Below are 12,744 nucleotides of genomic sequence, written 5' to 3'. Positions count from 1 at the left end.
TATTTTATATTTTACAAGATCAACCAATATACTTTTTTAAAAATTTAGGGAAACTTTGAAAACAGGCACTCATTTGGGTAAATTTTAAGAATTTTTTTAATAAGGCTCCCTAAGTAGAAAAATGGTCAGACACTTGGTAAAAATGGGTGGAGTAGGTTAACATTTTTATACAGATTTCATAAGTTTTAAGTAGAAACAATAATTTTGCTTATTTGGATTGTAAGCTGAATGGTACTATTTGTTTCTTACCAAAAATTAATCGGAAAACATTTTTTTTTAGAATGTTATTGCAGATTATTTAAAGGTTCCTACTTGCTAAGAAAGGGCCCTCATAACATCCTAGCTTGAGTTCAGAAAAGTGGCCATAACTTGATTTCCGTACGGTAAACTTTGTTTAAATTTTGCATACACGTGTACTTAAAGGTATACATCAGACTTATGATGTCAATTTTTTAGTTCCTGATATTGTCCATTGGGGTCTTAATACCTTAAGGCGGTGTGTTTGGGGGCATAAGACACGCTGCACTTCCATTGTCTGCAAGTATTACTTCATTTTCATCACTGTTTCAATGAATGTTTTCTGTAATTTAATGGACATTTCTACGTTGAATAGGATTAGTTTATTGATTCCTAGGCTAACGGATATATAATAACATTTAAATCTATCGTCCAATCATTTGTTTGCAAGCGTTACAAACTCATAAGTACTTTCTTATTACAATATAAAAATACTTTTGTAACTCCCAGTAAAATCCCTTTAAAGTGCCTGGGGCAATGAATCAAACATAATATAAACTTATAATATAAATAACGCTATAGTAAAGTGCATAACTTACTAAACTTTATTTATAATCAAATACAGAATTTCCTTCAAAAGCTTGATTATAAATGTTTTCTGCATAAAATATATAAGCCGGCACTCTAGTTTGTAAATGCAAAACTATTGTGATACCGTATACGATGCTGCTTACATCATTTAACTCAAATTGGTATTATTGTATTTTTTTCTTTAAAGATATGATATGCGCATCTTAGAGTAATATATTTTGTACCAGAATGTTTATATTCTTTCTGAATATGTCTCATTTTAATAACAAAATGTACAAACTGTTTGTTGGAAGCTGCATATCCTATCACAGGTCAAGTAAAGTTGGTCTTTTCTTTGACAAAAACTGCCCGTCTTTCAAAAGACACTATATATTCTTATTGTGTCTACCTATATTGTGTAGATTTTAAAATGTAAGATATCCACTTTGTGTGTAGTCAAAACATATCTATTCTGTATTTACAAAGAGACTGTGTTGCAATGATCAATATTTAAAGCTACAAAATTGAGCATTATAGTACATCTTTAATGAAATGTGTAATTATTGTATTTCCCTTTCTTTTAAAATATGTCAATGTCCTCCTTTCATGTTTTTCAACATGACTTCTGTGAAGTCATATTCAATTTTGACTTTCGCAGAATAAAGTACATTTATATAATTGGCAAATTTAAAATATCAGATGCCACATCAGTCATCCAGCATACTTGGATGCGCGCATGCAGAACAACCGTATAACAATTTTTTATATTTAAATGTATCACAAAAAGAAAAACCAAATCAATTTTAAAACTGTTACAGTAAAGTTACATCGCCGAAGTTGGTTTATCCTTTTTGTAACTGTATCTCAGAAGTAAAGATCGAAATTACGATCATACTATCGCACAATTCTTTAATTCTTCATCGTTAATGAGCCATAACTAAATACTCTCTATTACTTTACTTGTCTGACTGTATACCTGTGGTCACAATTTATTGAAAAATCAATACTTAAGAGCTAAGTTAACAAGTTATTATTGTCTTGTCACGAACGCTACAAACAATGAAGTAATACAGCATGGCAGTTAAGATAGACTAGAGAAATACTGTTTGTTTGGTGACGGATACTCTCTGTAATAGTTGACGGAGCGAACATACAACAGTCCAAGACAATATACTTGATACTTGATTTTTTTTTATTTAGCAAAGTGCCTTTTAAACAGTTAAGTACACTTATATGACAGTGATGCTGCCAGTATGCAATATTCGAAATACAATGAAGTTTGTACCTGACAACCCAACCGGAAGTGACATATTTTATTCTTGTGAAAAATTGATGCGTCGTGATAAGGGTTTATCACAGTAATTCTTACACAGATCAGGCGGGGCACTTAACACAGGAAGGTATACAAACGATTTAAAAATATAATTAGAAATACACTGAAAATCCTATTTTTATTTGCTCAGCACAATTTGACTATATAGCAAAGCAAAGCTTTTCAAAATTTGGTGATTGTTCACAATTAGCATAATTATTCTGGACCACTTTTAGTTAAGATCAAAACAGGCTCAATTTCAGTGTTCGAAAAATATCGACTAATACAGATCTCTTTGTTAAAAGAAGCATATCGTGTTCTCATGACTTTTCATCTGTTTTATTTCTAAGGCATTTACATAATTCAATTTGCATGGCAGGAATTGAGTTATTTCAGCAATTAAGCGCAATAACTTGTTAAGAATATCTTCATGTTTTTCATAATTACAGTTAAGTAAAACGTAAAATACGTGAACACCTTTGATGAATTTTATCGAACGGTTCGCTTTTAAAAAATATAATCACAAAATGTCTAGTGTAATTGAAACTTAAAACCAATCAAAAACCAACGAAATTAATGTTAATAGGAGAAGTAAATAGTCTTAGTTGCCTTTTACACATCTATTATAAGATACATTATTTACTATAGAAAAACCTCTGGTGTAGAAAATAAGTTGAGACTCGTAAGATGTTACCATAGCAACATATTATCTATTTCCTGTTCATTTTGTTCATTTTTGTTCTCGTTTTATATAGAAGAACAAATGTATTATAATTGTTGCATATTTAACGGGCACAATAATGTTGAATCTAATAAATTGTCAGAAACCCAAAAATCATTATATTTTGCTGTCAGTTTTTACCATATAATATTACGCCTACACACTGTTTATCTTTTGCAAAGACAGTTTTATTATGATGAACATGTTCATTGCACTTTATACTAACACAATGAAACATGAAAACAACGATCAACAAGGGCAAAAACCGTTCTAACTTTTTTGATAGAAGTAAATGCAGAAATATTCGTAGTAATAAATATAAAAAAGAAAGATTCTTCCCAGTGGGCAGAAAAGGCTTATACATTTTGGTGTCTGAATTATTATTATTAATGATTCTACTAGCCTATGGTTTAACGGTACACTTTATTTAATCGGTATTTGTGTGTTCAATAACATTTCAATATAGCAAGATTCGGTATCTATAACTAAACTCTTATATTTTATATATGCTTTGATTCATTGCATCGAATATTGCTCGAGTTATAATTGAAATTTGAAAAAAAAAGTGTTAATGTGTTTCTTGTAATTTGTTTTGTATCCGAGAGAAATTATAGTTAAATTGATTATACAAGTGAGATTAACTCGAAATATAAAACATATTGAATAATGGCGAACGTTTAAATTGATAACAAAATCTACTGAACATTATTTAATCTATATACTTTGATCTCTGGTATCGTACATTTACAGATAAATAACATAATGTTGTTCAATCACATTAATTTTTTGTAATAGTAAAAATCAAAGAGAAGTCCAATGATTAATTTGATAAATAAAAAAAAAGAAATTTCCAAACAAATGCGGATGCGAATATACACTACTGGAAAGAAAATTGCTACATAGTGTAATGCTTGTTTGATAATAAGAAAAGAAAATCCAGTCAAAAACGTGTTACACGTGTGTCAATCAGAAATCTTATTCAAACAAAGTTGCAACAGTATCTTTTTGTGTGTTTTAGGCGCTCATTCATGTTACAAATTTAAAAGGTGGCCATTAATATATTTTTCTGTGAAGTATTTCAAAACCTAAGGTGCTCATTCATGTTGCAAATTTTGCTATATTTTTTTAAAGAAAAAAGGTTGTCATTTATTTAATAGAGGATATTGAATGAGTGTAAGTTTAATACTGAATTTATTGCACGAGTTGAATAAAATCATATTATGCGAGCCTCTGGCGAGCATAATATAATTTTATTCAACGAGTGCAATAAATTCAGTAATGAAATTACACGAATTTAATATTCTATTTATCACATACCCAAAATAATGACCATTTAAAGTGAAATAAGAGTCATTCTTCATTGACATGCCTATAGTATAACGCTAGCATTTAGCACGTCTTAACACTGTGTTTGTATAACGCTAATGACGTGACGTCAAAATATATGCACAGCCGTGCAATACCATATTTACGGAGTCGCAAAATCGGCACGGGTGTGTGATAAATATTGTTTTGTGAAATATTTCGAAACCAAATTAAGTTTAATGACTCTGCGATCTTCTCTATTTTGTGTATCCTAAATATAATGTTGTTGTTTTTTGCTATATTTGAAATTATATTGCGTAACAAATTGTTTTTAAATAACTGATAACTTAAAAATAGAAAAGTGAATAAAGTCAAAAAAGATGTAATTCCATGTAACTTAGCAACGGATTAGATTTTATGCGCTCATTCATAAAATTTCCAGTTTACCATTTAAATTGTCTAGAAGATGAACCTCTCCATCGGAAACATACACAATATCATCATTTTCAACAGATTCCATTTTTAAAATGCTCGTATTCAACTGATAGCATTCATTGTTACTAACTTCTTTTCTACGTTCACAAAATTGTTGATGCTTAATTGTTTTTTTAGAATTGTAATCAGAAAGTGTTTTATGTTCTAAGATTGTATTTCTTTTGGAATTTTGTTGTCCTATGGTGGATTGTTTCTTCATTTTTGGCTTCTTTTGTTTATTAGAACTATCCCTGATTAGAAACGAGTCACTTTCTCTTGAGTCTTTGATTCGTTTACTACTACTTCGTTCGTACTTGTCTTTTCTATTTCTGTTGCACATAGCCCCTGATAATTTTAATGTAGCAGCACCTTTATTATTTGTACACTTTGATGAGAAACTTTGCGAAAGTTGACTTTCAGTTTTGTCATTATGAGCACTTGATGAAATCAGCAGTGGAGTTAATGTTGGTGAACCTTTCAATTGATTTCTACTTTTATTCAAAGAACACCTATTGTATTTCTCTGAATTCTTTGGTTGACAGCTACCCTCTTTATCGGCATTGTATGTTGATAGATTTGGACATGTTTGTGATCTCCTAGTTGCATGTTGTGGAGATGTTGATTCAATGAATTCATATTCCGAATCAGATGTTTCAACTTCAGTATTCATATCATTCATTTCTAAATCTATATGGAATCCTGGTCAGCCATTTCTGTAACATAATAATCCGAAATTCTTTTTTACAGAACACTAAAACAGACATGCCATCGGTAATGCTTATAATTGTAAATATTCCGAGTAGAACTGCGACCATTGTTGTGTGATGTGGTTTGTCAAAGGCATCGCCACCATTTATTGTGAAGGCTGAAACAATGTTTCGAGTCATAGTAGAGTGTGTAATATTTCGTGATGTAGTTAAGGAAGTAGGATGTAAAAGATAGGGATCAAATCCACTCTGTGTTGTAAAGGTGCTAGTGCGCCTGTTGTCAAGCGAGAATCTCGGTGTTTGATTGGTCACATCAACAGTCGCTGCGGCGTGTTGTTGAGTTATGCCATGTAAGGTGTCGGAAAATGTAGAGTTTAACTTCTTATACAATTTGTTTACAGTCTTGGTAAACATTATAAATTAATTCAATGCATTCAATCATTATTCTGCGTAAGGTCCCAGTGTCAATTTTTGATAAGTATGAAACGACAAAAATGTAACAGCTTCATATTCTGTTTGAAATAAAATGTTGCTAAATCCGTGCTTGATATGCTCAAACTTTTTTTTATCTAATGCATTTTTGTTTGACAATAGATCACATCGCGTAAGGAAGAAAGGTTTCCGACGTGTTTAGGCCGCCAATAGTTCGTGTAAATTCCCAACCTTTTACAACATCACATTGCCGCCATCCTGGAAAAAAAAACGATATCTATAAATATAATATCCAAAATATACTATAATGATATTAGACGTTGTTAAGACATGTCAAGACATTTTAAGACATATTAGGCATATAAACTGATAAAAGATTTGAAACAATCAAAATAAAGATACTAATTAAGTATAACATGCCACCAATAAATTCTAACAGTTGATTGCGTGCCTCATGCTTAAATCAAGACGCGTATTATACCAATGTATTTGATTTCCGTGATCTACAAAGCTTGCGTTAGGATTATTTAAGCGCTTCTGACAATAATGAGACTGACTGTATTTTACTCCATTACTTTCAAAAGTTATGAAAAATTGCAGGGTGGATTTTACAAAACAATTTTTGAGAAAGGTAAAAAATCAGCCGGTATACAAATCAGTGAAGAGGGCGTATATTCTAGTGGACTCCTTTAAACAAATGTCTCTCAAAGACGTTTTAGAGTCAAATATGGACAACTCTTTTAACAAATATGAAACTGTTTTTATAAAAACTTCAGAATGAAATTCTATTAAAATCAATGTAATTACACAGTGTCAACATAATAAACATATTTTTGGGTTTCGAAATGAAATAATTAGTACGTTGTTATAAATTAAAAGTTATTTTTAATTTTAAGAAAAAAATAAAAATTTTTGTGACAGGCCCAACAAAATTTTTAAAGTGATCGGTGATCTGTTAAACTTTTACACGTTGAATTTGTAGATTCATTTCTTATTGAAACCACTGTACAATGTCATAATGAAAATAAATGTACAAGATAAAATGATCAAAAAGTGTATGCAATTATTTCGTGCGCTGTTACTTTTATAAATTTAATTCATAAATTTTGATTTACAATCAAACTAAATAGCATCATGAATAATGCCAAACATTATTATCACATGTTAATCCATAAAGGACTAATTGTTAAGGCAAAGCAGAAAGCTATATATGTAAACAGTGTACTTAATCGCTTATAAATTTGTCGCATGCTATTGAGCGACTTTTGTCATTTGTTGGCTATAAATAAATATTTATATTAGAAATTCTGAACAATGACATATGATGAAATTGAATCAGGCAGTTGGGTCCTTAGCAACAGCATTTCTGTTCGTTGATAGATTAAATAGATCATTTTAAATATTGTCGTAAAGTGTTTACATATCCATGTTTAACCCACAGCTTGTTCAATACAGCGCATGACATTTTTACCCGATATGGTTGCATTCCTTGTCATCGGATTAAACGCTTAATGGGTATATTTATTTCAATGATTTATTTCAATGAAATGTTTATTTACTGTGAGATGTTTGTATACAGAAGCGAGACAATGTGTAATAGAGCTGTACATTCTTTGATTTCCAATCGAAAGTATACGTAAAGTATTGTCTATACAGTCATTAAATTAAAATTCTTTTGCGACAAGTTGTCAAATACTTGACAACTTTTTTATGAAATACGATGAAAATATAAACAATACGACCGCAATTGTATAACGTTATTCTACAATATAATGCAACGTGTGAGTTATGTTAATATTTAAACAATTTTCCTTTTTTGCGAAAAAAAAACATGTTCAACAAATGAATTAATATTATAACGTTTAAAACTACATTAAAGTACGTTATTTGCATTTGTTAGTAATTTTTATAAAAATATATATTTAAAACATGATCTATTATCATAAGCTTTTCGAGCATAAAATTTATGATGCATATTATCTTATAAGAGCGAGCAAACAGAGAGTTGCATTTTGATGTATATAAATATCAAAATTATATATATATGGTCAAATCACACAAAAAATACGTTTCATGTTAAATGGTTGGATATTTTAAAGCTGATAAAGACTGTGTATTACAGATATAGTTAAATAAGTTTAAATTCTATACAAAGACACAACATGTCAAACGTGATTAGAATTTACATTTCTCATACAATCCGTTTTGCTGTTCACTTACTTGGAACTGATGCATCTTTAAATGAATTGCTACAATTGGTTAACAAATTCATGCCAGCACTCTAAAGTGCATCAGTTTAAGATATGTTTACGCATATAAAAGACTTTATATTCGCCCTCGCCTAGTTATCGTATTAATATTATTTTGTAACATAAAAATGTTATGCAGTTGATCCCCATTTCTTAAAATAGTGCCCATGCAGTTTCACAGAAACAATTTTTAATGTAATAATAAAAAGATTTTAAGTCAAACAGTTTAAGAAAGATTAATCAATCAAATGCAATTTAAATTAAGATATCATAATTCTTATACCTGGTTCTTATTCCAAGTAGATCACACTTGTTTGTTATCAACTTTTAAGTTTGTTTGCATCAAATGTATATCCAAACCTGATAAAACGCTATATTTTGATAAGCAAATGATTGAGTATGATTAAAGCGTTCAATGTATGCTTTTCTTGGCGGCACATTAGATGAATCATTTGTTCCTCAGCTACTTAAATTGTCATGTCCAATACAAGAACTATTGTTCTGTCAGAGTACTCGTGATACATATTATTGGATTTTATCGCCATAGCTGTAAGTAAAGCAAGCAACACTTGCAAAATCAATTGCTGCCTTTCTCATGATAAAGACAGTCTTGGCGTATTGGATATAACAATTTAGCGAAACACGCTATTGTCAGAAACTTGAGAGGTAGTTGAAATTAATGACATTGTAATTAGCAAATACATTTCTTTCTATTTCATACAATTATTTGAAAAAGTTTAAAGCGACGAACTATATGAAAAACAAAATTGAACGATAAAATCCGATACATCAACTTTTCTTACTTGAATTTTGCCATAATATTTTCTAATATGTAATCCAGTCTAAATGTTATCTTATAACTAAGGTTAGTCGATATAATTGGCTACACAGTACACAGTGACAAAAATCTATGTCGGCCTAATTTAGGCATAATTGGTTTAAGGACACGGGGTCACGTATATATTCAATATCGTCAGTTTGGTGCCAGTGTTATTTCAGGCGATTTCTGATTCATTTTATCAATTTAATTGTCCGTTGATAACGGAATGTTTTAATAAATATCTATTTTATTAGTAATAGAAATATAGAGTAACTGTTCTGATTTGAAAAATAAATATAATATATATTTTACAAACTGAAAAACTACGGTGCACTTAATATGAATATTCCCTTTCGCATCATGAATATTTATAATTGTTTATTATAAATCTTTGAGTTGTTAGTAGAAATTTAATATTTGCTCAATTTGTGTACCTTATGTTACTTGTTTTGATTTAATATGTTCACAATTTATTTATTGATACAGCTTAATTTGATTTATAAACAACATTAAAATCATTTGTGTGTCTATTTGAATGTATATCTTTGTTTTTTGTAATTTAAACTGATTTATTTATAAAACATTTATTTTTTATGAAACTGAAATGCAAAACAAAAGCACTTAGATATTAATATTTAATGCGAGGCACTTAACGCGAATAAGCGAACACAGTAACCACTCACCTTTATCAATATATGAGCTCCTGAAGAATAGAATACTGAAATCATTGAATATACTTTTTATTTATTTTCAAATAAAAGTTAAGCAAGTAATATACACAAAACCCTCGTAAACGTTATTCCATATTTCTAAATCCAGATATGTTCAGACTTTTCCGTGTAGCTATCCATATTCGCCTGTTAAGTAAGAAATATTGGAAGACTATGGCGTTTAAAACAACGATACCGATATTTGGTTCTGTTGAGAAGCAGCTAGCTAATTTTGATTTCTGTTATTGGAATTTATAACAACACTTTTGAGCAAAGAAAGCAACAATTATCAATTTCTCAGCCTATCGGGATTCATGTAAATTTCGTCTTATAAATATATCGCCGTGTAAATAGCAATGACAGTAATTAAAGAAGAATTGCATGGAGCGTTATGTTCAAGTATTCATTTAGATACAGATGAATGTATTGAAATAAAGAAAACCGGAACCCCTAAATAACGTTGTGTTCAAACATGGAAACAGATGACTTTGCCCTAGTGAGCTATTGATAAATCGATTTGACATGATTGTAGTTCGAACATTGAGCTACATACAGTATAAGGCCTAGTCACATACTAGTCACATACTGAATAAACCATTTTTTCTTCTTTGTTCTTAGTATCATAGTTACAAACTGCAAAATATTAAGGGCAACCAGATAACGTATAAATGAATTGAATAGACAAATTAAATTAGAAATAAATCATGAAACCCGTGTATTAGCTATTCATTATGAAAAGTTTGTATTAGGTGAGTGATTCTTTATAGATTACCGAAATATATAAGTAGACGCATTCTAAGCATTAAAAAAGAACGATACATTATATTTTATATTAAGTTTAAAATATAAAACTATGAGTATATAAATGTTCAGAAAAAAATGGGAATAAAATATTTATCTTGACAATTAAAATTTATTTACTTGATATTATGATTATAAGCCCGAAATTGTGCTTTGCCTGAAAGACGAACACAGAATATACGGAATAATATACTTTTTCTGGTAAATATAGAACCCAAATAAAACAAACAAACAAAACCCACACAATAACGAATACCTTCATCTTAAGTTATTTATATTGTAATAATTATATTCAAATACCAAGTGATTAAGATAAAAATGTATCCAAAACTATAAACAGAGAAAAGTAAATTCAATATGTACTTTCTGACATCAATACGACGGATAAAATGAGTGTCCAAGCAAGGCAGAGTAGAAATGAAAAATTTGAAAAAAACTGTCAACATTATATCAAATGAGAGTATTCAACAATCTAGAGACCGATATATCGTTAGACATACCAATGGTCTCACAGTAACAAAATGACACAGAAGATGCACTGTAATGTTGGAAGATATTAAAATTTATTGTTGTATGTTGTTGTTGCTCTTTTTTACATTTTTAATGTGTTTACTTTATTTTTTATTTATTTATTGTATGTAAGGATTTATTACTTTTTGTAAGAATCTGTTTTTTTTTTGTTTTTTTGTTTTTTTTATTTGATTGTTTTTTTATTATTATTTATTTATTTATTTATAAAAACAGTAAAAGTAACGATTTATTACCTTTTATACAGTATTGTAAATAAGCAAACTACATATACATTTTAATCCAAGCATTTATTCATTTATTTCATTCGCTGCATCTGCTAACAATAGATATCTACGTAAGTTTTGTCATAGGCATCTGTTGAAGCAGCCTGAGCGTCAAACTGGAGTTTTGTCACATCTTTTGGTAAGGATTGCGCTACAGTGATTTCGCCAGTTGTAGGATCCAAGTTGAAGTATGCTGAGTCACCAACACTCACGATGGAATACCTCACAGCTTTCCCCTTTTAGTATAACATAGTTTGAATATTAATTATACAGATATACTAGTTATCGTACAGCATTGCGTGTATTAAAAAAATAAAAATGCTTTGCCTTGAGTTCATTTCATACATTTTAAATTTTCATCTTCTGATATTAATAACTTGTGAATACCTTACAAATGAAAAAAGCATAAGGTGTCCAAACACGACAAGTATATTCTAAAAAATTCTGTCGGGTGTCACGGTCTGAAAGTATACTTATATACCCTTCGAGGATATTTTAAGTATTTATCTCAAAATGCAACCTTGTGCTATTTTACATTATATAAATGTTGTAGGTTAACTGGTCGGATGAACTTTTAAACTCCCGTCTTTAAATGTACCAATTATTTTGCTAAAAAATTAGAAAATGTTTTGATTGTGGTTCAATAAGCAAAACACCTTTATTAATAGGACACTACCCGATACTAGATCCAGCAGCCTAATTCAGCCCTTAATACCGGAAAACGTAGGGAGTAACGATTCATAAAGAATACTGAGTCGTAACAAAGGACTGGTTGACACATACTGAAATAAAAATGAATAAACATAATAACAACAGTTTATTCAGTTGCTGCTGCTACTGTCGTTGTTTATCTGCATAGAAACAATACCATGCCATAAAATGTAATGTAATTAGATGTGATTTACATCCCATTATGGTTTTTCTATAGGCTTGCTTTCTAATATAAGGATTATTCTAACTTGAAGGTCAAGTTTTACATGAATAAATAAATGTGTGTGAACAATAAGCATTTGAACCATTGTATCAATCAGCGTAATATTTGTTTCTATAAGTTATTTGAAACTTTGTATTCGACTTTGTAACGTTTAAAGTGTCAATCAACTTTCAAATAAACTTTTTTCCTTTATTTGTTTTATTATAATTTATTTATTTATACATTTATTTATTACTTTATTTATTTATTTATTTATTTATTTATTTATACATTTATTTATTTATTTATTTATTTTGTAATTTGTTTATTATATGACTGGTTTCAGATTTCCATAATGAAACACTTTCAGTCGAAAACAAAAATGTCGATAAAAATTTACAAAAAAAAAAAAAACAAACAAAAATAACCAAAGAAAAAAAACAACAAAACTAAATAAAAATAAAAAATATAACAATACACACAAGTGCTTTAGAATGCAAGAAAATTTTCAATAAACCATGCTCTTTAGATCGAGGGCATCCAACATAAAATGCATGTCAGCAAAATAACAAACGTGAAACCATGATGAATTCAAAGCAGAACAAAATAATACTGACAAGCCAATTTTTACTAAAAAGAATACGTATTACTCACATTAAAACTATATCATTCACTATGAGATACGAATAACTAACAATA

This window comes from Ruditapes philippinarum, unplaced genomic scaffold, assembly GCF_026571515.1.
Source record: "Ruditapes philippinarum isolate M1 unplaced genomic scaffold, ASM2657151v2 ctg5606_1_1_1_1, whole genome shotgun sequence".
Lineage (NCBI taxonomy): Eukaryota > Metazoa > Mollusca > Bivalvia > Venerida > Veneridae > Ruditapes > Ruditapes philippinarum.
Note: the sequence above shows the minus strand (reverse complement) of the source record.